The sequence below is a fragment of the Anopheles stephensi genome, chromosome 2 (genome assembly GCF_013141755.1).
Source record: "Anopheles stephensi strain Indian chromosome 2, UCI_ANSTEP_V1.0, whole genome shotgun sequence".
Lineage (NCBI taxonomy): Eukaryota > Metazoa > Arthropoda > Insecta > Diptera > Culicidae > Anopheles > Anopheles stephensi.
The window spans coordinates 17,774,688-17,801,055 of record NC_050202.1 but is presented as its reverse complement, the minus strand read 5'-3'; the positions used below and the strand labels follow the sequence as shown (position 1 = coordinate 17,801,055).

The 26,368-nt window shown below is 42.2% G+C and overlaps 10 non-coding genes across 10 annotated transcripts; all 10 read right to left on the bottom strand.

Moving 5' to 3' along the window:
* Positions 1–16,674: 16,674 nt before the first annotated feature.
* Positions 16,675–16,746, bottom strand: Trnap-cgg. Its single transcript has one exon. It is a non-coding gene; the product is annotated as a tRNA-Pro (tRNA).
* Positions 16,747–16,889: 143 nt separating this feature from the next.
* Positions 16,890–16,961, bottom strand: Trnap-cgg. Its single transcript has one exon. It is a non-coding gene; the product is annotated as a tRNA-Pro (tRNA).
* A 143-nt stretch (positions 16,962–17,104) lies between these two features.
* Positions 17,105–17,176, bottom strand: Trnap-ugg. The gene has a single exon. It is a non-coding gene; the product is annotated as a tRNA-Pro (tRNA).
* A 136-nt stretch (positions 17,177–17,312) lies between these two features.
* On the bottom strand, positions 17,313–17,384 carry Trnap-cgg. The gene has a single exon. It is a non-coding gene; the product is annotated as a tRNA-Pro (tRNA).
* A 142-nt stretch (positions 17,385–17,526) lies between these two features.
* Positions 17,527–17,598, bottom strand: Trnap-ugg. The gene has a single exon. It is a non-coding gene; the product is annotated as a tRNA-Pro (tRNA).
* A 143-nt stretch (positions 17,599–17,741) lies between these two features.
* On the bottom strand, positions 17,742–17,813 carry Trnap-cgg. The gene has a single exon. It is a non-coding gene; the product is annotated as a tRNA-Pro (tRNA).
* Positions 17,814–17,955: 142 nt separating this feature from the next.
* On the bottom strand, positions 17,956–18,027 carry Trnap-ugg. Its single transcript has one exon. It is a non-coding gene; the product is annotated as a tRNA-Pro (tRNA).
* Positions 18,028–18,170: 143 nt separating this feature from the next.
* Trnap-ugg lies at positions 18,171–18,242 on the bottom strand. Its single transcript has one exon. It is a non-coding gene; the product is annotated as a tRNA-Pro (tRNA).
* A 143-nt stretch (positions 18,243–18,385) lies between these two features.
* Positions 18,386–18,457, bottom strand: Trnap-ugg. Its single transcript has one exon. It is a non-coding gene; the product is annotated as a tRNA-Pro (tRNA).
* A 143-nt stretch (positions 18,458–18,600) lies between these two features.
* On the bottom strand, positions 18,601–18,672 carry Trnap-ugg. Its single transcript has one exon. It is a non-coding gene; the product is annotated as a tRNA-Pro (tRNA).
* Positions 18,673–26,368: the final 7,696 nt, after the last annotated feature.

The following is a 26,368-nucleotide window of genomic DNA, read 5'->3' as shown; positions in this document are numbered from 1 at the left end:
GCGCGCCTTCTCCCCCTACACCGATCCAATCCGAACTAATGCCTCCAACTGTCAGCTTGAGTTTAGCCGAGCCGCCTTAAGATTGTTTCGAGCCCATGTTTCGTTCGTTTTATTTTCTTGCCCTCCACGTTGTGTCTTCCCCGGCACCGGTCTTACATCACCATTAACTTCCAGCGTCGTGTGTGGTCCGATTTGGATCGGTGCCCGTCCTGGCAAGCATAAATATCTCTCTCTCTCTCTCTCTCTCACTCTCTCGCCACATATATCTACCACACGCACATCTGTATCGGGAATCGTCTGGCCACGACCTTATCTAACGCACGTTCACGAAACGTGCTCAAGGACGAGAACGGCATGGGAAGGCTTCAGGTGGTGGCGGGGAGAAGAGGCCTGGAAAAAACCAGAAAAAAAACCCATCATATGTATATATTTTTGTGCAAATTTATTCAAACGATCTCGATCACGTATCCTGGCGTGCTGAAGAGGAGTCCTGGCTTTTACCTGGGAACAGGAACCAGCAGTAAAGGTACTACACATTTAATCCCTTTTTTGAGCTCACGAAGGGGATGTCAGATAAAGCGTTCAAGACGATTGGTTTTTTGTTGAAGAATCGGTTAAAAATTTGTTAATTTCATGATACTTGGTTTATAGATAGAGTTAGGTAATAAGTAATAAAAGGAACAATTCTTTGCTCATGCCAAACTCAGTTTCACTCTGACGAGGATAATAAATCACAATCAAACAACGAGTTACAAACCTTAAAATCGGTTTCAGAACTCTTTTTTGTTCGAAACTTACTCTATTTTGTTTAATTTTTGTAGTTTTTTTCATTATTTCTACACTGTTTCTTTAATTTTAGCTTATTTTGTTTTTATTTTCGTTGTTTTACTTTAAATTCTTTTTTCATTTACTTTTGATTTAATTTTGATTAAAAAAGGTAACTTCACAGTTCTTTTATCGTTAAGTTCCTTTTTTTTTACTGTATGTTAACTTTTACAATATTTGTTTTAGCTGATGCTCTCAACTCATTTATGATTTATATCGAGATTTATTATTATTTTGTTATCCGACAAACTACCTAGCCCTTTTGATCGCATTAAACAGTCAATTAAAGAATGCTTCTTTAGATAAAGTTTTGTACTAAATCTTTGACATTTGCAAATTTATAATTACTATCTTCTATTTTTGTTTTCTTCTGTTGTCATAAAGTTTTAACGTTTATTCAGCACGAAAATTAACAATCAATATTTTTTAGTTTAAATTAATTTCAAAATTATGAACAAATAAACAAATTAGTCTTTTAGTTTAGAATGCTTGTTCTAATCTTTCAATGTAATTTTATTAGTAATAATAAGGGAATACAGTATGTACAGCTCGGTGGAAGTGTGTTCTATTATTTTCAGATTCTTTACAATAAATATCCCAATGCTTCTACATCTTCTTTTCTTCTTCTTTCCTAACAATGGCAGATAAAATTCATTTAATGGTCTGTTGGAATCAATTCTTTTTCCAATTTTAATTGCATAATTATACTCCAAACAAAACTCTCACGAAACACTCCATCCAGCGGAACCGATTCTCAATGCATGCATCCGCTCGACTCGGATTTTGTTCCCCCCTTTTTTTCTGTTGTTTGTCCTCATGCCTTCTTAAATCATTTTTGCACAGCAGTCCATAATAGCTTCATAATAGCATAAAAGCTTTCAATCTGCATTTCCCCACCACACCGGTATCGCCTCCCGTGATGCAGCGAATGATTGATGATAGACAAATTAATTGCGGCTCTTTGCGATGGCTTCAGCGCAAGCGCAAATTAATTGATATAAATAACAATCATCTCCCAGGTCCCCTCACCCTCCCCCCCCCCACCACTAACCACCTGCTGGCTCTAGCATCGATATCAGTCCATTATAATTCCTGTTTTTGCTATATACACACGCACACACGGTGGTCGGCCGCCACTGAAGTGCCCAACAGTGGTTCTAGCAGACCAGCGCCACCGGTGGTGCTGGAATCGGTTTTATCCTGACCGGACCGGACCATGCTACCAGCTTTACGATGCCGTCCTTCAGATGGATTGAGAGATGTTTCTAGAAGTGATCCTTGCTGAAGTTATAGAGTTTGTTACTTTTTTAATTCTTTAATTATTTATCTCATTTTTGCACTAAAGTAAGAACGAAACAACTCATTACAAAAAATATATTGTTGAAGTCTACATTTAGTTATTTTAATATCAGTTTGAAGCATGAAAATATTAAAAACTATAAGGTTTTATACGAAAATTTTGTCTAACTTGTTCAATACATCAAGTAATTTAATAAAAATTTAAAAGCACAAGAAAACAATTTAAATAAAAATCATTTAAAAAAATACTACCAAACAGCACGTAAATTCTGCTACCGACTGTCCGCATTTTCGCACCGCCAAAAAACACACACACACGAGACGAACCTCCCAGGCTGCCGTTGCGCCGTGTGGCGCTTCGGTAAGATCATTTTGTTTGTTTACCCCTATCCTTTTCTAGCAGTTTTGTGTGATTTCTTCGATGGGTTTTTTTCTCCTCCCCACCCGTTCTATCTTCTTACATTTCCATTGCCCAATCGACTGGCCGCTGGCCAAGTTTCAGCTTCGTTTTTTTGTTGTTGTTGTTTTGTTTCAAACCTTTTAAATACGGCTAAGCCTTTCTCTTTCCCACTGCACTGTTATCTCGTGCCGTTTGGCTGTTTGTTTTTTTTTGTACCTTTGTAGGTCCCCGTGTTTTCCTTCCTACTCCACCTGCGGTTGTTCGTGTTTTATATACGAACCCCCTTTTCCCACCCAACGTTTTCTCATCGGACTGTAATTTTCTTCCCCGGTCGAGGGAGCTAGCTGGCTGGAGGCAGAAGGGAAAAGTTTCAAACTGGCACGCTGCCGCCGTTACGTTTTTAGGTGGACCGCCACGTTTGGTGACCGAAACGCAGACTCCGATAGCTTTACCCTCCCGGTGTGTGTGTGTCTGCAAGAGCAATTCAACACGGGCGGTCGGCACATTTCCTTTGATCTTTGCTGCCCGAGAAAGTGAGTGCGCCAGGCCAGTCCAGCCAGCGGGATTGTAGAAGCTGCCCAGAGCTGTTTTGTTAGCTGCCTGTTCGATGCCGGGACGAACAGCCAGCTTGGAAAGAAGCTTTCCGTCACCGTTTGCTACCTAATGTTAAGAAAATGGACGATTTTCCGTGCCTGCCTTTGACGTGCCGTGTGTCATATTCTGGCTGATGAAATTATTTACCCATTTCGAGAGAATAGTGCGATAATTTCATCACCATGCCTTATGTCTGTGTGTGCGCGCGCGAGAGGGGTTTTTTTTTTCTTCAAATTTATTTCAAACGAAATTGAACCATAAAACTTTAATCACATTAAATCACACTCGGTTGCGGTTTCACAAAATTCTGAGCTTTAATTGTCCCTCGGTTTGGGCTCGGGTGGAATGAAAAGGGAACCAAAACCAAAGCCTGAAATGATTTATTGGAAGGATAGAAAATTATCGCAGCCCAGTCCAAACTGACTCGGTTGCGAGGTGAGAAAGTCGGTCAGAATGCGGACAGTTTCCTGTCACCCGGCATTGGTGCATCGTCAATAAATCAATTCCGGATTTTACGGTATGGAATCCGGATCGGTTTTCTGATTTCAAACAGTTTGCCTATTTTTTATACTTATTTAATAGAAGATTAGGAGAAGATCAGGTTAGTAAAAATTTTGGTTCAGGATAAGTTTTTAAAAAGTTATGTAAAATTGAGGAAAATCCCATTTAATTGGATTCGAGGCACTTCAAACTTCTTCAACCGCTAATAAAAATGTCAAAAAAGATTTAATAGCGGCTCAAGAAAACGAGACCTGTCCAGAGAGTTGAAATAATTAAGTTGTTACTACACCATCACCACCCGCAGCCAGATTGCTCAATCGAATAAAATGTAATAATTACGACTCACGGGTGGCAGCGGCGGCAGGATGGCGGCACGGACACAAATAACAACCCATGTACCGCCCGAAACCAATGCCAACCGTTACAAATCGGAGCAAGCTTAAGCGAGACAAAAAAAAGGGAAATAAACCGCCGGTAGGACAGACGAAAGCGGCAATAAGAAGAAACACAACACTCTGACGCAGAAACAAATTGTGAAAAGCCGAAAAAAGGAATAAAGTCGGGCCCCTTTTTGACGTTACCTTGCGGCGGTCGCTGTAGTAATGCTGTAACTTCTGGACCGTGTCCAATCTGCATTATGGTGGCCATGGCCATCATGGGTTTTTCTCGTCTCATCTTGATTCGTTCTATAGGAATTTTCATGGAAAAAATTGTCCTCCTAATACGGGATGGGTTTTCTTAGGATTTAACGACACGACACTTGTACCGGGACGATTAGGTTTCTGGTGAGAAAAAATCAAACGGCGGTCATGATGGTCTGGTTGATTTCGTGAAATGAAGATCGTTTGATGTAAGAAACGGTTCAAATACGATATTTAAATTTATTGAGAGCAATGGCGTTTATACTTCAGGAAATGAGATGATCTCCGACCGAGCGGTTGAACGTACTTCAGTTAAATTTTATGTGCTTGGGCGCGTATTACGGATGCAACCAGGTAATAAAATCGTTGATGACAATGTGTATGAAAGAGATCTTTTAAGGCTGAGCACTGAGTAAAGATATTCGTTAAATCTTGATAATAATATTGATCCCTGCAGCTTCACGTTTCTGGGGTCAATAGTCAGCACTGACATCAATATTGATGTTCCTGGCTAACAACCGGTCATACCACAGTCTGAGGAATCTTCTCCACTCAAAATTTATAGTCCCAGTACTCACATAAGGCCTCTGAGACATGGACTTTGTCCAAAACTGACGCCAAACCCTCTTTGCTGCGTTCGAGAGGAAGATGCTCGGAAGGATTATGGGCCCCGTATGTGTGGAAGCCGCTACAATGACGAGCTGTACGATGAGCTGTTCATGTCATGAGAATGACACCGGACGTTCCGGTCCGTAAAGTATTTTTGTAGCGTTTTGATGATAGTCCAAATTGATCACTGCATAAACTGGGAAATCCTACTATTGATCACATCCCAGTAGTAGATGCGACAACGGCGCAGTTCTTCACACGGCAGGACCGATGTTCAAATCCAATTCCGGCCGTTCTCCCATAGTGAGGATTTACTATCCAACTATGTGGTATCAATAAGTCTTGCAAGCCAGAAATGGCCCGCATGACCAAAGAGTCGTTAGACCAAGAATGATCACAACCCAGGTAATGGAGTTGAACCAGCATTACTCTCTAGTACTACTCTGGAACTACGTACCAGTGTCACTCAAAATATCTAATGAACGACGAAATCAAAGAGAATACAAGGATTCCTCCGAGCTATAAATTCTACAAGCCTTCAAAATGGAGGGATATCTGTGGACAATTATTTGCTTACAAAATTTCCCTAAGGATGCTTACAGTACTCCAAGAAATTCAAACCTTAATATTAACGCCTAAAGCGTTTGATCAGATGAATCAGAGTTGAGAGTACAGCTTTGTCCTATCGCAATATATTGGTATATCATGAAGAAAACAAAGTCAGACATCATTAAAAGATAGAATATGACTAACTGACGAAAGAACAGAACAGGCATCGGTGTAATCAGTTCTGGGAGGCCAGATTACCTGTTTCTTCTATATCGGATATCAAGCAATACTACAGACGGATGACATTGTTAAAGCCATCTAGATTCCTTTTGTCATTATACACACTAATGCGATGTGTCATTTCTCTTGCACCAATTCCATCGAATCGGCTTACTCATCCACGTGGAGACCTCCTAAGAAGAGGCCACACCCTGCTCACCATCTTGTACGTGTGCGTGTGTGTGTCCTCAATACAAAAACTCACTCTTCTACCCTTCTAGCCAGCAACCAATCCATCAATGAATCGCGACCAATTTCTGCTCCAGCTCCGTCCAAATCGATACAAATCGCCGATCGTTACCACGTACCACACCGATCCGGTGGTGTTGATGGTGCGATCACGAAATGACGTTAATCACCTGATTCGATTTGGAATGACTAGATGCCGGGGCTTTGGATACCGGCATTAGAATTCCACGCCGGTGGTCAGTGCTGGTAATGGTGGCCGGAATGGTTGACGACTCAAGCGACAAAACCATTCCCGGCGTTTCTATCTGCCCCCCCATTCCCCTAAAGAGCACGTACCAAAGCGAGGTGTAATGAATTCCGTAGCGCGCCAACCATGACACCGGAGTATATTGATCGAATGTAATCGAATCGATGGTTCAATCTTGGCCTGTCGTACCGATGGATGAAAAGGATGAAATAAAATTAAATTTAAATTATTTATTACACATTATCCCTCCCGGTTACATGATCTTCACGATCATACGCAACTGGAATGTCGAGGGAGTGAGTCGTAGTGAGCAGTGTGTGTGTGTGATTTTACGAGTCGCTATAAAATATCTTACCAACTTGCCTCCCTATCTCCGTGCTCCCCAAGCTCAGCGGAGAAAAAAAGGACCTTTACCAACGAGAGCGACACGTTCTTATAAATGTAATCTCAATTTAATGAGACTTTTATTTGTGACGCGAATCGCGATCACTGATGGTCTGAAAATTAAGCCCGTCTCGTCGTAAAACTCGTCATTAAAGCGGGGATGGGGTGGTTTTGGTTCGTGAGTTTCTTTATTTCGTTTCGGGGGCGATAACAATTTTCCTGCCGAGAGTGCAAAAGGAAGTTATGGTCGGAACTTGAATGAAACAACTGCTCAAATGCCACAACCCCAATCAGTGCCAAATTCATCTAACCAGTGGTAGAATCGGTGGTGGTTCCAATCGCCAGAGCGTACTTTGAATGCAAATAAAAAGAAAGCATATAAAAGGTACATAAAACCACTAAAATTAACAATCTTCTTAGTCGAAGTAGTTTGCATCCGGAACGGAGCAGAAAAAAGGAAACAAAAAACGAACGAAGCGAAAACCCCTCCGAAACCGAAGCCAAAGGCCGGGTCGTATAAGCGGGTTTTGCGTTCCGTTTCCGTGGCCCCCATGCCTCGCAACCCTGGGATTGCATTAATGTGCAAAAGCGAATCTCTCCACCGAGAGCTCCCGGTATTTGTTGGTTTTAATTAATATATTCCAAACCAAATTATCTCCCGATGCTCCGATGTTCGATAATCGTCATCATCAACAAGAAGAACAACATCATCATCGTTCGTCTTGACCGTGGTCGCCGTCGTTATCATCATAAAACAAACGGGAACGATTCGGCCCCAAGCATAAAGTGATTTTGGAAGCGCTTTCGGTGGATCGAAAAGAAAGAAAAAAAAAAAGATTCAAAAAGCGATGGTCAAGACGAGGTCTCTTCGGTTGTTTTTTTTTCGGAAGGTTTGGTTTTTTCAAGTTCTGAGTCGGTCCCAGGGTCGTAATGGTTGAAAGATTATGGGAATTAATTAATGTATTTTGTTTCCGCCTCTTACGTTCCGAGCCTTCCGTTCATTTCTCCGGCAGGTCCTTCCTCACCGACAGACAGCCAGCAGGAGACGGCATCCCGCTAGTAACAATCTGATGGCTGATGGGGCTTTTTTGAATCCGTTCGGTACGCTATTTGCCTCAAGATCACGGATGATTTGAACAGGTTCATGTTGGTTCTATTCATTTTCGAAATATTATCATTAACACAAATGGTAAAGCCGGTAGCAGCGGTTTATATGCCTGTCAGGAAAGGTACGCCGGATCGGTGGGACGGGTTCGGTGAATGAAAAGCAAATATTACATTTTCCCCTCTGGACGCTGGACACTTGTGTTGTGGAAGGGATCGGCCAACCGCGAAGGTGAGGATCCTTGTTTTTTCTTCTCGAAGGAAAATTCGGTAGCAGAATGATCCTTGAAAAAAAAGGGCTGTAAAGTGGTTAACCCTTGGGTGATTTTTTTGGGACTTTCGAAGTGATGACATGACTTGTATGTTTAAAAAAAGACTCCATTGCACATATTGAATTAATAGTTACCTACTTACTATTCAGGTGCTGCAAAAGCTTTGTCTTTGCCTGCTACAAATGTCTTCATTACTGCTCACAATCGAGTGCCGTCGTCTGCGAACCCAATATCCTTAGCCTGTCTACTCCAACACAATTTTGACCTCGCACGTCTTCTCTGTCCTTGTTGACGGCCTCAAAAGACTTTATAGGTACGGTCGTCCGGTGTCATTCTAATGACATGACCAACCCGCCGGATTGTGGCTATTTTAATCCGCTAAGCGATAGTACGATCACCGAACAGCTTATAGAGTTCTTCATTGTACCGTAAAGGATACTGAAGATTAACTTAGCAGAGTTTATAAAATTCTTTTAGAATCGTTAGCGACAACAAATCAACTAAAACCTACAGTCCAAAGCAGAATACTGTACTTTTCTACCAAATATCAAATGATAGCACCATTGACTACTTTGGTTTGATTTTATCGAATAGCCTACTTCGTCTTAAGGAGCTAAACATTCTTCCGATCATCACCGTATTTCACGCGGTTTAGAGAAATCCGTCAGCTTGGGATAGAATATCTGTTTAACTTACCTTAAATAAATAAATCCTTGCCTGAAACACAAACTTCCTTAAAGTAAAAAAATAAGTAAATTTATAATTAGATGCACAACGCCTAAAAGTATGCCAAAGTATGATTTTGACTTACAACAGCTAGAATCCAGGCTATCAGTTCATTTTTGAAGCAGTTTAAATACCAAATAATTGCTTGCTGCACTAGGGACTTATTTTTCCATCCAAATTTCCCTAAAAACGTAAACAATATACCCTCAAGGGTTAATAACGCATCTTAAAAAAAACAACCGTCCGACATCACCGTCCCGACGATCAGGCAAGACCGGTAGCTAATGTTTTGAGCCCTGGCAAAGAACCGGTAAGTCGAGTGGCCCGGTTTGCAGGACATTAGCACATTCATTACGTACGGAAAGGAACACACACACACACGCACGCAAGCATTAAAAATCAAGAGTGAAAAAAAGAGGAACAGCCGCAGCTGATTGCCCGCGCACGGAAACTCCGGTAGCTGCGGATGGAATGAACGACGACAAAAAAAAAAGGCAAACCCTAAGCAAACAGCTTCATCCAAGCTATTTCCAGTGTCGTAGTGTTGTTTTTTTATTTTATTTGCTGCCCCTTTTTGTCGCTAGCCGTTCCTTTCGTTGCCCCTTGTTTGCTCCCTCACCACGGTGGAAGGATTTTCGTTTTACGAGTGTTTATTTTATTGCACCTGCGGCCACCCGGTGAAGGGCCACCTAAAGTACCCGCTTTGCTGCTTGAGGCCGTCTGCTTCATCGGCCGGGTGTGTTCGGGGTGTATAATAAATTCATTCCACCGGTCCAACAATTCGGTAGCTGGCAGGTGAGCAGTTTGCGCGGGTAACACGGCAAGAAAGATAGACCACGGCGGCAAATATTACTGGTATGGTACGCCTCTGCACCTGAATCTGGCTGGCTGGCTTGGCTGGCTGACTGAGATACTAATTTACATTGCAATCGTGTGTGTGTGTTGTTGGCTTTCTACTCGGTGCCGTGCGGTGCTAAAACTGCACTGAACGCATTGCGAATTGCAGCCACTAACGATAATCTGACGGTTATTGATTTGTGCCGCGAGTGGAGCGCAACTTTACGACCCAATCAGTGTGACTATCGGGTGAGATAAGATTAGTGTCGGGCGTGAGTTATAATGAAACACCTGATCTTCTAACGATCGTGCACCATTATGCTCGTGGAGTGGTACAGGATGCTTATGCTATGAGTGTGCTGCAAATGGCGAAACATTTTAATGGACTAAGGGGTTTGAAGACAGTGGGACGTAAATCATACGATTATGAGCAGATCCAGATATGTAGAACAAAGTTTTGGGATTTCAGGTTAGCATTTAATCGTGAGTTATGGGTGCAAGGACTTTTTTTTTTTTATTCATATAGAACGGCCTGGCCGTATTGCTTAACAAGGACTTTTTGATATTAAATAATTTCTTGAAATGTCCTAATGATTTTTTTGCTACAAATTATGTGTGGTATTTTTAAAGGTTACAAGGATGAGATCTTCTAGCAGTCAGAATGGAGGATCTTCTTCAAAATACACATCCTCTACATTCACCACGGTATTCGTTGTTCCCATGGTAGAGTGTTCACACAATAATTTTAAGTCTTATCTATTTTTTTAAAGTCGAACCGATATTTTTAACATCAAAAAGCTGCTAAAGCAGTAAGCAGTCAATCTATAAGCTTGGTAAATAAATATCCCCAACAAAGAAAACCTGTACTCTCTTAACCATCTTCGAGATTAAAACACTTGCCATAAAACCATTTGTGCCATAAAAGCTTAACCATAAACCTTCGCTCCTCGACATTTGAGGTTAATGGTACCTTGTGAACTAGTGACTATTAATAACAGAAATCTAGGCGATTCTGTGGCAGAAGCGACAGCAGCGCCGATCTTCACACGGCAGGACCGGGCTTCAAATCCCAACTGCGCCGTTCCCCGATAGTGTGGATCCAACTATACGGTATCAATAAGTCAATCAGTCAATCAATAGATGTATGAAGAAATTCCTTTAGAAAACTTAATAGAAAATTAACCTCAATTCAAACTCCGAGTATCATAATTTGGTCAAGCAAGCTAGAAATGACAGCCCACGACCTTACTAGTACAACAGTTCTCCTTACGATTTAAACGGAGTGACGAGCTTAGTCATGGCGCGTTTAATGATCAGTATGAACCTTGAGGATTTAAAGACATGCCATAAAATAATTGCCATAATCCTGTAACTCAAACGCATAAGCTCGTATATTCTCTCCCCCTCTTAGCTCAGTACACTATTTAATATAGTATTGTTAGTAACTATTTATAATGTGGAGCATACTTACATTAATTTATTTCCTAACAGACTGTCAGCACATTAACTAAACAAAAAAAAAATACAACCATCCCTCCCAAAAGCCCTGAATGTGTAATCCCCTCAAAACCTCATTACCATAAATTTCTACCACTAAAAAGGCTCGTGAGTGAGGGCAATAAAACTCAAACCCAATTCCTGCCCGCAAGCAAGCCCCCCCATGTTTGCACGAAGAATAATAAACTTGTCATCTTCGGTACAGTCGCGTTCGCCATGCGCTGGAGAGGTTTCTACTTACGTGGTGCATACACCGGTGGTACCCGGCACCGGAAAGAAGAGGCAGGATAAACATGAAGAAGGAAGTGGCACAAGAAATCATACACGGAGGATCGTGCGGTGGAGTGCCGGTGGAGCTCGCTTGAAGCTCGTTGACAACCGTATTCCAATATTCGCGCGCAGCCTTCGCCAATGGAAACGAGCGCTGACAGTGCCCAATGCCTACCGGATTTACGCCCAGTTGCTGCTCCTGTGGCTATCCTTCCTACCGTACCGCGCCGGTGGATTAACTTCGGTCTGATGATTGTTTTTGTTCCAGTGTTTCCCTTTTGGCTTTGCTTCATTTCAAAACTTCGGCCAGTGACGCCCGTACTTCATCAGCCGCCCTATTTTCAACGGATGTTTATGTAAGAGCTTAGTTTTTGTTTGGATTTTTTGGCCTTTCGGTAGCTTGCCTTTGTCGTATGATGAGAGGAAGGGGGCGGGAGGGGGGGGGGAGGTGGGAAGTGCAACAACCACCTGGGGAGGAGGAACAGACCCCCCACACACGTCCAAGACCTTGCCGGGCTGCCCGGGCCGATGACTTCGGGAGCCGAGATCCTGCAGGAACCAACGCCAACGAACCAGACAATAATAATCCCTTTATTTATCGTTTGGATACGCAATTAATTAGTTTACGTTAATGAATATGCACAATTTTGCTCACGCGGTGGGCGGTGACGCGGTGGGCGGTAGAGGATGGGGTGCCCGCCGAGATGTGCTGACAGCGGCTAATAAAGACTCCACGTCGCCGGCTGCAGTAAGGATCACGCTCCTCCAACGATCGATCGAACTGTCATCCGTGTTGCCACCGACGGGATCTGCGGGAGTTCTTCCTGCACAAGGGTGCCGAAGCCATCCGCCGGACCCGTACCGTACGGAACCGTCCCGGGGCGCCCCATATGTAGGTTATAATTCACCTTCGCCTTCGCTAGAGGGCGCATCCGCGACGTATCCTCCCGGGAGGTAAATTGATGGCAACCGATGAACGTACTGTTGGATGAGACGCAGTAATATATGAGATCGCGAACCGCACCCAATGCACCGTGTCGGTGCAGTTCGTATCCACGCTGCGGTAGGTACATCATGCACATCCATTAGGCGTGAGTCGCGAACAGCGTCTAGACGTGGTAGAACTGACTGCTCCCATCCCAATCCTGATCCCCGGCGCTCGTCCGACACGCACGCACGCAGGATATCGGTAAAGCAGGGATGGAAGGAATGATTATGATGGCATGCAGATGAGTTCGCCTGGTTGAGGCAAATAAATAGACGACGGTGTAGACGTCGAAGGTCGGCCCCGGAGCAACGTTGCAGGGAGTCGCGATTTCACTTCGGAAGGTCATCATCGCTCGCTATTATGAAGCGGGAACCGCTTGCACCGAAGTGATTGATCGTCTCCGCATTTATCTTCGCAGTTTTGGTCGAGAGTCTGTCGGGACAGAAACATGTGGCAAGCTACGCTAAACGCGAGCACACACACACTTTCCTCATACACATACATTGTCGCATTCGAAGTCAACTGTTGTCAAACGGTCCGCAGTCTGTCTGTCTATTTCCATTCGTTAAACTTCTTCCAGCTAAGCAGTTTTTTTCTTGTTCAAGCAAATATTTGCCACCACCGTTCGGCAAACAAACTACCGGCATAAGGCAGGCGAATTATCCGACAAGTGGCTTAGGAAAATGTTTGTTTGAAGCTTCCTTTTTTTCCCCTGTTTGCTTTCAGCTGTTTGCTCGCTGCAAACACGCTGTGAAGTGGAAGTATTGAGTGGAGTGAGATTATGGTGGGAATTTTCCTGACGGCTGGTAGTACTGTGGAGATGTTTTCTTTAATTAACTGTTGAAGTATGATTTGTTTTTATAATTCCATGGTTTAATGTATTCAGGAATTATCTAAGATGATATATTAAATCTACGTATAAAAGAGCACACAATTCAGGGCAAAAACTTTACGCAACAAGGCTTCACAAGCTTTGAAAAATATTTGTATATTTTTTGGTAAAATGTTTCAGTTACAGTGTGATATTCTGATTTGTCAAGTAAGTAAGACTGAGAAAAAGATGGAAAAAAGAAATTATTCTACTTGAATTTACTCAGGTATAACGATAAGATACACTAGTTCCACAATTTGCCGACAGATGGCACTGGCAACTAATGTCATTCGAACATTAACAGACCAACCTAGTTCTCAGTAGATCTATGCGTAATTACAAGTATTTAATAGAAGCGTTAACAAATTTAAGCATACGAAAAGAAATTTCAATATTTTTGGTTCAGCTATTTTATCATAATCGTGTTAAGTTCATCCAAAAAATTAATCATCATTACTCGGCTGCTCTTTAGCTCGATACAGCCTCATTCCGATATGCAAATCATTCAAAGCTTTCCCTCCCTTGCTGTACGCTTTAAATATTGCCAAACATTTTTCATCAAAACTGTTCAACAGCCAACAAGCGAATCACAATCTGACTTGCATAATCTCACCCGATTGTCGTGTGATGCCGCTGGACGAAACTGGATGGGTTCGACCTTTTAAATAACATGCGCATTTAATGTCGATACAACCACCAAAAACCATGTATCACGATAGTGAAGCTTTTATTGGTTTGGATTCGAAGGCTTTGGGACTTCCTTTTTCTTTTTTAACACTTCTGTCAGGACGTCTGCTGCATCCACATGACGGTTGACGGTGTGAGATCGGGAAGAGCAGTCCTCACATTTATTTTACGATCTTCTGCCGATCGAGGCTTAAGATTTGGTGAGTTTATGCACTTAACCGAATGCTAACCATGGATGGATGGGGTGGCGTTTTTATTGCGCACGCATCATATCGATGTCGACGAATCGCGTTTCATTGAGGGGCTGCAAATTTTATGTTCCACCGAACTGCATTCGACCACAAGCGACCACCAGCTGTTCGGTGGAGGGAACGGATTGGAATTTTAAACACGTGTGAAGTAAAAGAGCACCCTGCAATTAAAGGAGAACCATAAAAGACATCGAAATTCGGTTTGATGGACTAAACATGCCAAATTGATACTGAGAAGTGGTTGATTTGTGTAAATTTTAACTGGTTAAGCACTAAATTGCATACCAACAGGCGCTGATAGCAATAAGTTTGGCTTAAGAGAGAATTAAATAATTTCTACATTTTCTAAAACTAATCTAAAAATGATTTAAAGTAAAAAATACCCAAAGAACACATTTCGCGAACATATCACCTTCAGAACAATTGAAACCGCCCAAATTATTCGCCATTGCGTGAATTCCTCCATTTCAACGCGAGATTGATCCATCCATCCATCCAACGAAACCATCGATCTATCCGCACGAACGAACGCAATCTTCTCGCTCATTCCCTCCTCGTTTAAAACTTTTCTGGCTGCTCCCATACCACCCCTTCCATTTCCGACCAAACCCCATCGTGGCGTGCCAATGCGTGTGGCGCTTTTACGCCACCGAAGCGCCTCAAGCTTGGGGAAGCAGCAAAAAACACACATCCATCCCGTTCGAAACCACCCAAATGCGTCTCGGGCGTACGGCGGCATACATCAAAGCGTTATCATGGACAAAATGGCCGTTACCGTGGCCAAACGTTACGACTTTAACGCGTGGACACAGCATCCATCCGTGGCATCATCATCATCGCCATCCTGCGTGGTGTGGTAGCGAACGCGGTCACGGCTGGTGTTGAATGTATGTTTTTATCCCCATCACTCTCGTCATCCTTTCGTCAGCTCAAACAGCTCATCGAACGCCAGCTTATAGGTTTCGAGACAGGGGGTTTCATTTTACTCGGGCACCCGCGAGGGTAGCGGCCATGCGAGCTGGAAGCCGGTACGCTCAATTGCAATTGCCAATCATTTGCCATTTTTGGGGAGGTCTTGTCGGGTTTTTGTAGGGGTTTCTTTTTGTTTCTTGAGACGAACAGGTAACAGCGTAGAGGAGAACGACTTGAGTAGAATTTAAAAGTGTGAAACACAGTATCACAGCGACCACAGCGTATAATCAGGCTCGGTAATAAAAGTTGGAGAGGAGCTGTAGTTTGGAGTTGAACAATCAAACTGCCACTTTTGGTAAATGTGGCTTTTTTGTGTGTTGGTTTCGATCATAATGTGACCGTTGGCATCAGCTACCGGTGTTGAGTTTGGGTGGGAAGTTAAATTTTTAGCACCCTGATGCGAAGATAATTGCTTGACCAGCACGAACTAAAAATACTGTGAGTGAGGTTTTAAATTGTTATTAACTGAATTATAAACGAACACTCATTGGTTTTAAATTCTGTCGCTTTTTGTACAAATTAAAAGTAATGATGTAATTGAAATTTCAAAAAAAAAGTTAATAAAAAAATCAAATAAAGAGACAGCAAATAATCATTCTCACCCCCTGTTTCCAGCTTTTCAAACGGCAATATTTAATTTTTGCTTGACAAGGCTGAGAACAAAAAGGCGGAGAAAAAAGAAACAAAGTCCAAAAACGCTTCAACAAATCAACCAACCCATCAAATGTACCACCGGCCAGACCACCAACGTCGAACAGCAAACGAGATCGAAGGATTAGAGCGAATCATCATGCATCATGAATTAACAACAAGTCACACGGAACAGCATCACCAACAAAAAATGAAACATGCATAAAAACACATTTTCTCACCAGAACACGAACTTTTCGAAGGTTTAGATGTGTTTTTTTTTGTGTGAGAGAAAAAACCAAACAAACACTCAGTGCTGCTTTGGTGGGAGCTTTATCGACAAGCCATTTCAAATTCACACGTCAATCGTGCACGGTCCAGATTGTGCAGATACTTTCCGGTGTTTCGGGTCAGAAAGTGTGAAAAATAATCTGCCAAAATGGAGGCATTCAAAGCTTTTTACTGAAGGAAAAAACCGGCAGGGCAAGAGAAGCATAGTAAGATGGTCAAGGAGGACGAAGGAAGTAGCGAAGATTACAATCGCTTCCCTTCGTTGCAAAAGGACGTGCTGGGCCAGCAGCAATGGCATTGGTATGCTGGCAATTTCCTCCTTTATTTTCCCTTCCTTTATGTTTGTTACATCTTTTCTGCCGACCCATCATGATCGTGTTTTGCATGAACGATCACAGTGATGCGGTGATGTGATAGCCCTTGAAGGATCTCGGAATATTCCGGTCGAATGAGTTTAGCACTAAGTCACGATGAGTAGGCCGGTTTGGTTGTGGTTCTCATGCGCAAGGGAAATGCCGCAAAGGACAACATTTTATTGCACAAAGTCATAATGATTGCATCAAATGCTGTGGGAAGATGTTGAATAATAAAATTCTGCGAAGGACATGGTAGGAAAGGACGGTAATACATTTAAACTGGACGATGACTCATAGCATTTATGTGAACGGACGTCATGTTAATTTCACAAAACCATTGTCAATGCCATGTTTGTGCTGTTATATTTCCAACTGTATTCCTAACTATTTGCTATAAAATACTGAGGGCTCAACCGGGATTTGAACCCGGGACCTCTCGCACCCGAAGCGAAAATCATACCCCTAGACCATTGAGCCTACAGAAACAATAGAAGCCACACACAAACACTGAAACAGCTAACAAATACTAGGGCTCACAATAAAGAACCAAGTCACCACAATGACCATTATGGCTTGAAACGATTCACAATAGTATCTCGAGCTTTGCTATAAAATACTGAGGGCTCAACCGGGATTTGAACCCGGGACCTCTCGCACCCGAAGCGAAAATCATACCCCTAGACCATTGAGCCTACAGAAACAATAGAAGCCACACACAAACACTGAAACAGCTAACAAATACTAGGGCTCACAATAAAGAACCAAGTCACCACAATGACCATTATGGCTTGAAACGATTCACAATAGTATCTCGACGTTTGCTATAAAATACTGAGGGCTCAACCGGGATTTGAACCCGGGACCTCTCGCACCCAAAGCGAGAATCATACCCCTAGACCATTGAGCCTACAGAAACACTGACACACAACACTGACACAGCTAACAAATACCAGGGCTCACAATAAAGAATCAAGTCGCCACAATGACCATTATGGCTTGACAGGTTTCACAATATTATCTCTAGCTTTGCCATAAAATACTGAGGGCTCAACCGGGATTTGAACCCGGGACCTCTCGCACCCGAAGCGAGAATCATACCCCTAGACCATTGAGCCTACAGAAACAATAGAAGCCCCACACAACACTGACACAGCTAACAAATACCAGGGCTCACAATAAAGAATCAAGTCGCCACAATGACCATTATGGCTTGAAACGATTCACAATAGTATCTCGAGCTTTGCTATAAAATACTGAGGGCTCAACCGGGATTTGAACCCGGGACCTCTCGCACCCAAAGCGAGAATCATACCCCTAGACCATTGAGCCTACAGAAACAATAGAAGCCACACACAAACACTGACACAGCTAACAAATACCAGGGCTCACAATAAAGTAGCATGTCATCACAATGACCATTATGGCTCGAAAGGTTTCACAATAGTATCTGGAGCTTTGCAATAAAATACTGAGGGCTCAACCGGGATTTGAACCCGGGACCTCTCGCACCCGAAGCGAGAATCATACCCCTAGACCATTGAGCCTACAGAAACAATAGAAGCCCCACACAACACTGACACAGCTAACAAATACCAGGGCTCACAATAAAGAATCAAGTCGCCACAATGACCATTATGGCTTGAAACGATTCACAATAGTATCTCGAGCTTTGCTATAAAATACTGAGGGCTCAACCGGGATTTGAACCCGGGACCTCTCGCACCCAAAGCGAGAATCATACCCCTAGACCATTGAGCCTACAGAAACAATAGAAGCCACACACAAACACTCACACAGCTAACAAATACTAGAGCTCTCAATAAAGTAGAATGTCATCACAATGACCATTATGGCTTGGAAGGTTTCACAATAGTATCTCGACGTTTGCTATAAAATACTGAGGGCTCAACCGGGATTTGAACCCGGGACCTCTCGCACCCAAAGCGAGAATCATACCCCTAGACCATTGAGCCTACAGAAACAATAGAAGCCCCACACAAACACTCACACAGCTAACAAATACCAGGGCTCACAATAAAGAATCAAGTCGCCACAATGACCATTATGGCTTGAAAGGTTTCACAATAGTATCTCGACGTTTGCTATAAAATACTGAGGGCTCAACCGGGATTTGAACCCGGGACCTCTCGCACCCAAAGCGAGAATCATACCCCTAGACCATTGAGCCTACAGAAACAATAGAAGCCACACACAAACACTCACACAGCTAACAAATACTAGAGCTCTCAATAAAGTAGAATGTCATCACAATGACCATTATGGCTTGGAAGGTTTCACAATAGTATCTCGACGTTTGCTATAAAATACTGAGGGCTCAACCGGGATTTGAACCCGGGACCTCTCGCACCCAAAGCGAGAATCATACCCCTAGACCATTGAGCCTACAGAAACAATAGAAGCCGCATCACAACATCTAAAATTAGTCACATAATTTCTTTTAATCCTTCTCCTATCTGAAGAAGATACTCTTCTTTAGCAAAATTAACACCCGACAACATTTACAAAACCATCGATAATTTGAACCGTTTAAAATGTAAATCCCAAAGTTTCAGTTCATTTTCTCATCGTAAAAAAAGTCAACTGTTAAACGCATGTTGCTAGCTACCTTCGACGTTAAAAAAATGGCCGCTCGATACCACCGGTGGCACGAATCGCTTGATCGTTAATGTGCGTATCGACTAATGAATGCGTCTGTTCGTCATTTTGTTCCAGGCGGGATCGTCTATCCACCAGCCGCGTCCCCCCGACATAATGATCAGTCCGGGTGGTCTTCGCGGATCGAAACGTAACGCGGTATCGTCGCTTTACGTGTCCATCATCAGGCGGACTTATATCGCGAGCGCACCCAACCGACCGACCGAGAAAGAGGGTGAGCGGGTGAGCGAGGGCGGAACACAACACTGATCGAACACGTAACGTAATCTTACGCGGCCCGCGCCACGTTCTTCTACCTACCCTTGTGTGGCGTTTTAATTTCTCTCCTTTTATTACGCTCTAGGACTAATGACCACGCGATCCGTGGTCCGAAAAAGGGATCGGATCCCCCGTTGCAACAGCACCCTACATTAAACCGGCAAAGGGTTTTGGTGGGGCTCGTGATATCGACACCGATTAAGATAGCCAGCAGCGGGGCCGGGCCAATGTTGTGTGGTCGTGTTTTATGTCTTCTTTACCTTTACGACAAAACAGCCATAGATTTACGGGCTAATCGAGTGCTGTTCTCTGATTTCCCCAATCCCGTTTTACGCATCCATCCACGTCCCGGTGAAGATGATGTTGTAAATGACAATTGGAATGTCGATGATATTGTTTTTACGTGTGTGTGTATGTTTTTATTGCCCTTCTTCCTGCGGGCTATAACAGGGGGTTTAGAGCAATAATAAAATCCTACAACCTAATCCACCGAAAAAAAGAATGTCACAACGGGGCCCCGACTCCAAGGCTGGCGAATACTTATGGAAAATTAATGATGAACCCGAAGCAACTTCCATTACCATTTCGCACAGGATGTGTATCGTGAATCGGGACACAAATGAGGTTTTGAATCATTTTCGAACCGTCATTAGAAAGCCGTTAAACGATGCTGCTTTCCACGGCCATTGGTTTTGGATTGTTTTTTGTTAATTTTATATGAATGATAAGTTTGGAAAGCATAATCATTAAATGCTTCCGTTTTTTTGGGAGGGAAATATGGAATTCCTCAAGTTTCACTGAGCGCTTTCACAAATTTTATCTTTACCGATCACTTCCCTTACGGTTTATCGGGTGAATATAGAGGATAGACTTCGAATAAATAAACTTTACAATCATTTAGCAAACATTTCAAATAATGATCTAAACCCATAAGCATCTTGCAATAATTGCTGTTCACCTCAGTCCAGAAACGAACCCATTGCCAATCGTGCAATTAAAACGAGTTCGCAGAAGGATACGCTCAAAGCCCATCCCCTCGCAAACCGAACATATGCCGCAAATGAAGATCACACAAACCAAAGCCCACAAATAGACTCGTCAGCCAATGGTCACAAAATAAATTACTGACCATCAATCGGACACCATAATTAGCTTGTGCGGCAAAGTACTGAACGACGACTGATTTACGACCAGGGTAGCTCAGTTGGATCACTCAAAGTACCAGCTTTTCCGATTGACTTTTCTTTACGCTTGTGTGTGTGTGTGCGTGTGTGTCCTTTGTCGGTACAGGATCAAAGCCGATTCCCTTTCAGCAATCATTTCACCTTTTTCTTGATTGAATTGTATCTCTTCCCAATCGTTTAACGGTCCCGGCCCAAAGGACATCCCAAACTGGATGAAAGTCCCTACCTCGTAGCGCATAGAAAGGGAGAGTATCGTGCACGAGTAATCCTATCACAACATTGGTAACTTTTTACGCTCATCTTTTCACCGGTCTGGACACCGGATAATTAAGGATTGTTCTGTGGGGTCCTTTTCCATCCATCTTCCCAATCGATTATCGGCTTGGGAAAATGGAAGAGAATTGTTTGGCGAGGAACGAAGGTTTTGGGTTCGTTTTCTTCGGGAATTCTGCTGCTGATGGCTTACTTTGTCGCAGTCGGCAAGCTTTCGCAAAGGATCTACCCATTTCGGGACCCAGTTTTGCGGAACGCAACTATTACACACTGACCTATTGTGGGCGACGCTGCAGGCAAAAGATGTCACATCAGGTGGGCTGACAGAATAATTGAGTGTAGGGAGAATCCTTTTAAGAAAGGAATTTTATTCTATGCGTAAAAGAAAGTGCCGAAAAATAATTTTGTATTGGTGACGACCGTAACTGTCGTATGACACAAAAAAAAAACATTGGATTCAATTGGACCGGTAAATGAACGATCGACAACCACCGATGGAAGACGCACAAAACGACGACAGGAAGCAATAATCGATTACATTCGCAGGAAATGTTTTCAAGCTTACGCGTGGTGTCATTTGCCGGGGGTGGTTTAATCGAACGTACTATTTGTCATAAACCAGGCACAAGTGCGTCATCAGTGATGAAATAAAAAAAATAGAATGAAGCACACGCAGTTAAGAGTGTCTCTCCTAATTTTAAAGCAAACTATACAAAAGACTTCAACGATGGACTGTATTTGTAAGCGATGAACCCCTTCAAGAGTAATATGAAATGTTTATTAATAAAGTGTAAGGAATTTAGCAATACGGCCAGGCCGTTCTTTATGAATAAAATAAAGTGTAAGGAATTTGTATGCAATTTTTTTCTGAAAATTAATACAATTTAATAAAAAATTAAAGAATAAATATACAATATATTATTATAAGAATGTAACGTAAAAATGATTTTATGGTTCCGATTTTTACAAATCGTTTTAATCTTATTATAGTAAGATATAGCTGAAGATTCTGGAAATATGATCCTAACATTAGATCAACCAAGAAAACAATTTTTAATATCCTTTTGTCATTCTGTTAAAATTATATCCATAATATACTAAACAATCAACTATAATTTAATTTATTTACGGATTATTACGGACAGATGCCGTATTGTCCATATATCATTTTATATCAAATTTCAAACTCAATTCAAATTTGTATAGATTTGGGCATCGCTTTTTCATCCGTGATTTTCACGTTTACCAAGGTTATTTCATCAGTTTTGTATTAAAAAAGTTATCTTTAATTCAAATTTATAAACATTTTTAGACTTTACTCATGTTTTTTATCATTCTTCCGCAATTAATTGTTAATTCATAAATTTAAAAAAATCCAAGTCAATATGTTATTCCAAATATGTTTGTTTCTTCCAAATTTTGGTGTGTTCAAGCCTCTGATAAAATATACCAGAAACATCCGATAGTGGTCTTATGATATTGTCCGCTTCTGTATCCATCTAATCACAGTTTTGAACATCACAATTCTACAAATTTAGTCCCGTAACCCATATTAGGTCATATTCGTGTAGTAAGTGATCCCCAAAGACGCCTAGGACGGTCGGTTTTCATTTAAATAGGCAATATACAAAAGACTTCAATGCTGTTCTAGGGAACAAAAGCGACGAACCCTCATAAGTGCGTTTTTAATAGTTAGAAACGATGTTTTTAATTAATTTTTTTTAATAATTTTCTTTAATTTACTTAAATATTATATAAAAATTATTTTTTATTAAAACTGGTAAAAATATTACTGGTCTTTTTCCCAATTTATAGCAGCCTATCTTTATACACCCAATTTCCCTCAGCAACAAACCCTTTACCTTTAGCGCTTGAAAAACGGACCCCCACCCCCAAAAATCGAGTTGCAAATTGGGAGCAAAAGTATCATAAAATAAGAGAAATCGACCATAAAACTCGTTATTTCAACCAAGCAAGCCACACTACCCTTTTCGCGCTCGGATCCGGGTGGCCCGATAAATGGTCAATTGCCAATTTGTGTCGTACCGGAAAGCCGTCGTCGTCGATGATGCGACCGACGAGGTGCGTGGTGGAACTAAATATCAGCGCAGTGTGAATTGTAGGGTGAGGTGGGAAATTTGCATAAATCACCGTTTCGAGCGAACAGCACGTACCCCCTTTTGCGGAAACCTTTCGTCAACCGAATTCGAGCACGTTTGTTTTGCGGTTTTCGTGTTCCGTCCGAAAACGGTCGCGCCCTCGGTCCCCGGAGGGTTTCGGGTCGGTTTGCCGGCTGAACTGCTGAATTGCTGCCGCTCCTTTTCGGAGAACTGAAAGTAACTGTTTGCTAGTTACCCAGAACGATGGCTTGTGGCTTGTGTCGTACAGGAGTCGATCGTATGTCAGGAGCGGTATGAAAACAGTTAGCGTGAAGTATCGTGAGCTACTTGCTGAGTGTTAACGGTCAATAGTAATGTATTCCAATGACGATTTTTTTAAACTTTAAACATACATCTTACAGTGCAATTGCAAGTAGACCTTCACTGTCCGAATATGGAACATTTTTACACAGCCCAACATCGATCACTGTACGCCACACACCGTCCACACCGTCCACATTTGGCCATGGTGTGAAGTGGTAAAATTTCTGCACGCATGCATTTCAATCGACCAACAGTTGAATGAGGTAAAACAAAAAACAGATCAAAACGAAATAAAAGCGACAGTAGATGGACACACACACCGACAGACATTCATCGGCAGGAACCGCGTGCCAGTACTGTGGTTTTAATTAGCTGACCAACGTCGATCGCCATATATTGAGGGTTGCCGGTCACTGTGCGGACGTGAGGGTAATTAATTTGCGGAAATTACTTTTAAAGGTGAAAAATTACGACACGCCACTTCGGAGAATTTAGGGGCCGGATTCGAACGAAATTTGCCATTCCCGGGCCAGCTTATAGTGTAGTAGTGCAGGCGGTAGAAGTTGAATTGTCATTGCTGATTATGAGCCGTAATTAGAGCTACAAAAATGTTAGAAAATAGTTTCTTTTATTCGAAAAAAGGAAGTTACAAATGATAAAAAAGCTAACTTTAAATAATAAATAAAATAAATGAAATTAAATCAAAAAGTTATCAATTTACGCAACAACATAAATAAATCGATTATTTTATTAGGAAATTCAAATTCCTGCTTATAAATCATAATTTGTTTGTAATTGCAGTTTAAAATTAAATTATTGGCTTTTTTGAATCCCTCTCTCATTTTCCTCTTTTTTCATAAGACCTCATGATTGAATTAAATAATTCCCCCCACACCGTGTCCGCTCATCCTTTCCCAGCTCGTCCACCACCGACCGAGCGACCGATAGCAATCTCTCGACGCTGGCTTGCCAAATTGCTTGCCCCGGCAAAACAAACAAACATTGTCCGTACAATTATTACCGCAATTATGTCAATTTGGTTGATTTGATCATGGTCCCGAAAACATTGCGTTACATATTTTCATCCCATTACCACGTTTACCCCGATCCCCCCTCCGTGGTTCGGGCAGCAGCAGCAGCAGCAACATTCTGAAACGCCACGGCTGGAGAGCGGCAACCCGGCGAAGGCAGTTTCTTTTCAATAAAGTACAAAGCTCCAAATGAGCCATTTCCCGCGTCCACCTGTGCCTGGCAGTGGTCATGTTGCTCACAAGGACCTCGGGGCGAACCGGCTAGAGAATGCGAGTAAAGGGGGCGAGCGAACAAAAAAAAACTGTAACAAATTATTCGCTTCATGGCCGCCGGGTGAATGTTGCTGGAGCTTGATTTCTTGTAAGAATCAAAAACCAAACAACACAGCCGAACGATTGAGGAAAAATCTCCAAAACACGAGCGCTACTTCGGCCGGGATGAACAATCAGCATCAGGGTAAAGCCTTCTTCTACTGGCAAAGCTTACGCGATGTTGGGCCCCGTGCAGAATGTCCTTCCTGTGTTGCTGTTGTTTCGTTGCTTTCAGTTCATTCTTAATTTGTCCGGCAGGCGATTATATTCTTTCTTATTTATTTTTATTTTACATTTTCATTTCACTTCTCTTCAATTCGACGCACTTTACTTGCCCTTTTTTTTAACTCGCTGTGTGTTTGTGTGTTTGTTGGTTTGGTTTAGTTTGCATTGGTTCTACGCCGAAGATTGTTTTTAGCTTCACCGTAACATTTTTCTTTTTGGGCTGAAAGTTTTGAAAGGGGTAGCCGGTCTCAGTCTCGGAGCGTACAGGGCGACGTCGACGGTCGATTCGGTCGACCCCGGCGATACAGAATACACACTAATTGCTCGAACGCCATGCGCAAGACGCTTACTGGCGAGACAAAACTCGAGGTTTTTTTTTTGTTTGTTTGCTGGCGCTTGTTGCTCTCAATGAAACATTGTAATTTTAATTCTTGTTTTTTTCCTGCCCTCTTTACCTCTTTCGTTCTTTACTTTTAATAATGCTTCATTATGAAAATACGAAGCTAATTGATTTATTTTGTTGAACTGTTTTTTTTTTCGATTTAATTTACGTTAATCTTTTTTAACTTATTTGAACTACTTGAATTTCCCATTTAAATACTCCATTGTATTTACCAACAGCACTTCCTACGCCCGCTTCCTTCTAGCAACTTCCTTTAGCTCGCAATCATTTCACTGGCAGAAAAAGAAAATTGAAACAGATTGGCCTGTAGAGAAGCCGTGCCGAGCCGAGGCAGGGGAAGCACGGCCACCCAGACGAAGGGAGCAGAACCGTGGTGTCGAAGGTGGTCGTCGCTCGGCGGGATAATAATATGCAGCATAATGCCGTGCGCTTTTATAATAAAAGTCAAAAAATCATCATGGGTGGTCTCCGTGCTGGATGGCTGCGAAGGAAACAGAAGAAAATAAGACACACACACACTGACAAAAAAAACAACAACAACGTATATTCCGAAGGCCAACCCCCGGGTCCAACCAACCAACCAGCCTGGCAGCTTGAACGTTTTCGATCTCTGCATCTTGCCATGATGCCGGTCGTGTGTGTGTGTGTGCATCATAGCTTTGTTTTGGTTTTTATTTTCCCGTATCGTCGTTGTCGTCGAAAGGCTTTAACAGTGCAGATAAAGCTGAAACGGAAAACCCCGAACGCGAGCTGCGACACGTGCAGATCGCGCTAGAAAAACTGCCATCTCTCCGAGGAGGTTTTGTGTGGTTGGATTGGGCCTTTGGGGGTTTGGCTGCGCGGGCATGATAAAACTTCGATAGACGACAAGCGACATGCTTAATTTGGTCCTGTTTTATTGGCCACAACAGAAAAGAACATTTTTATTGAGCAATATAAGGCTAAGCCGTTACCGATGGCTCGTTGTAAAAGCGTTGTATCGTAGCTTCTTCGTCTGACATCTGCCCCGGTATGACGGTGGGTGCATGTGTTATTAGTTTTACCGATTTATTGAATAAAACAAAGAAAAGGTTTATATGACTTTTTTTGTGCCACTTTCCGTTATTGGTATGGAAGTATGTTTTAGTATTTCTATACAGTTTTCATTTTTTCTAGTGAAAGTCTCTAATATTTCTTGTATTCTAGTTAAACATTTTACATACTCTTTTTCAGTCTATAGTTGTAATATTCCTCTGTTTATTGTTATAACGAGTATTTAATCGTTATTGATACTTTTTTCAAATTAAACAAATTCCTTTTAGTTTAAAAAAAAAG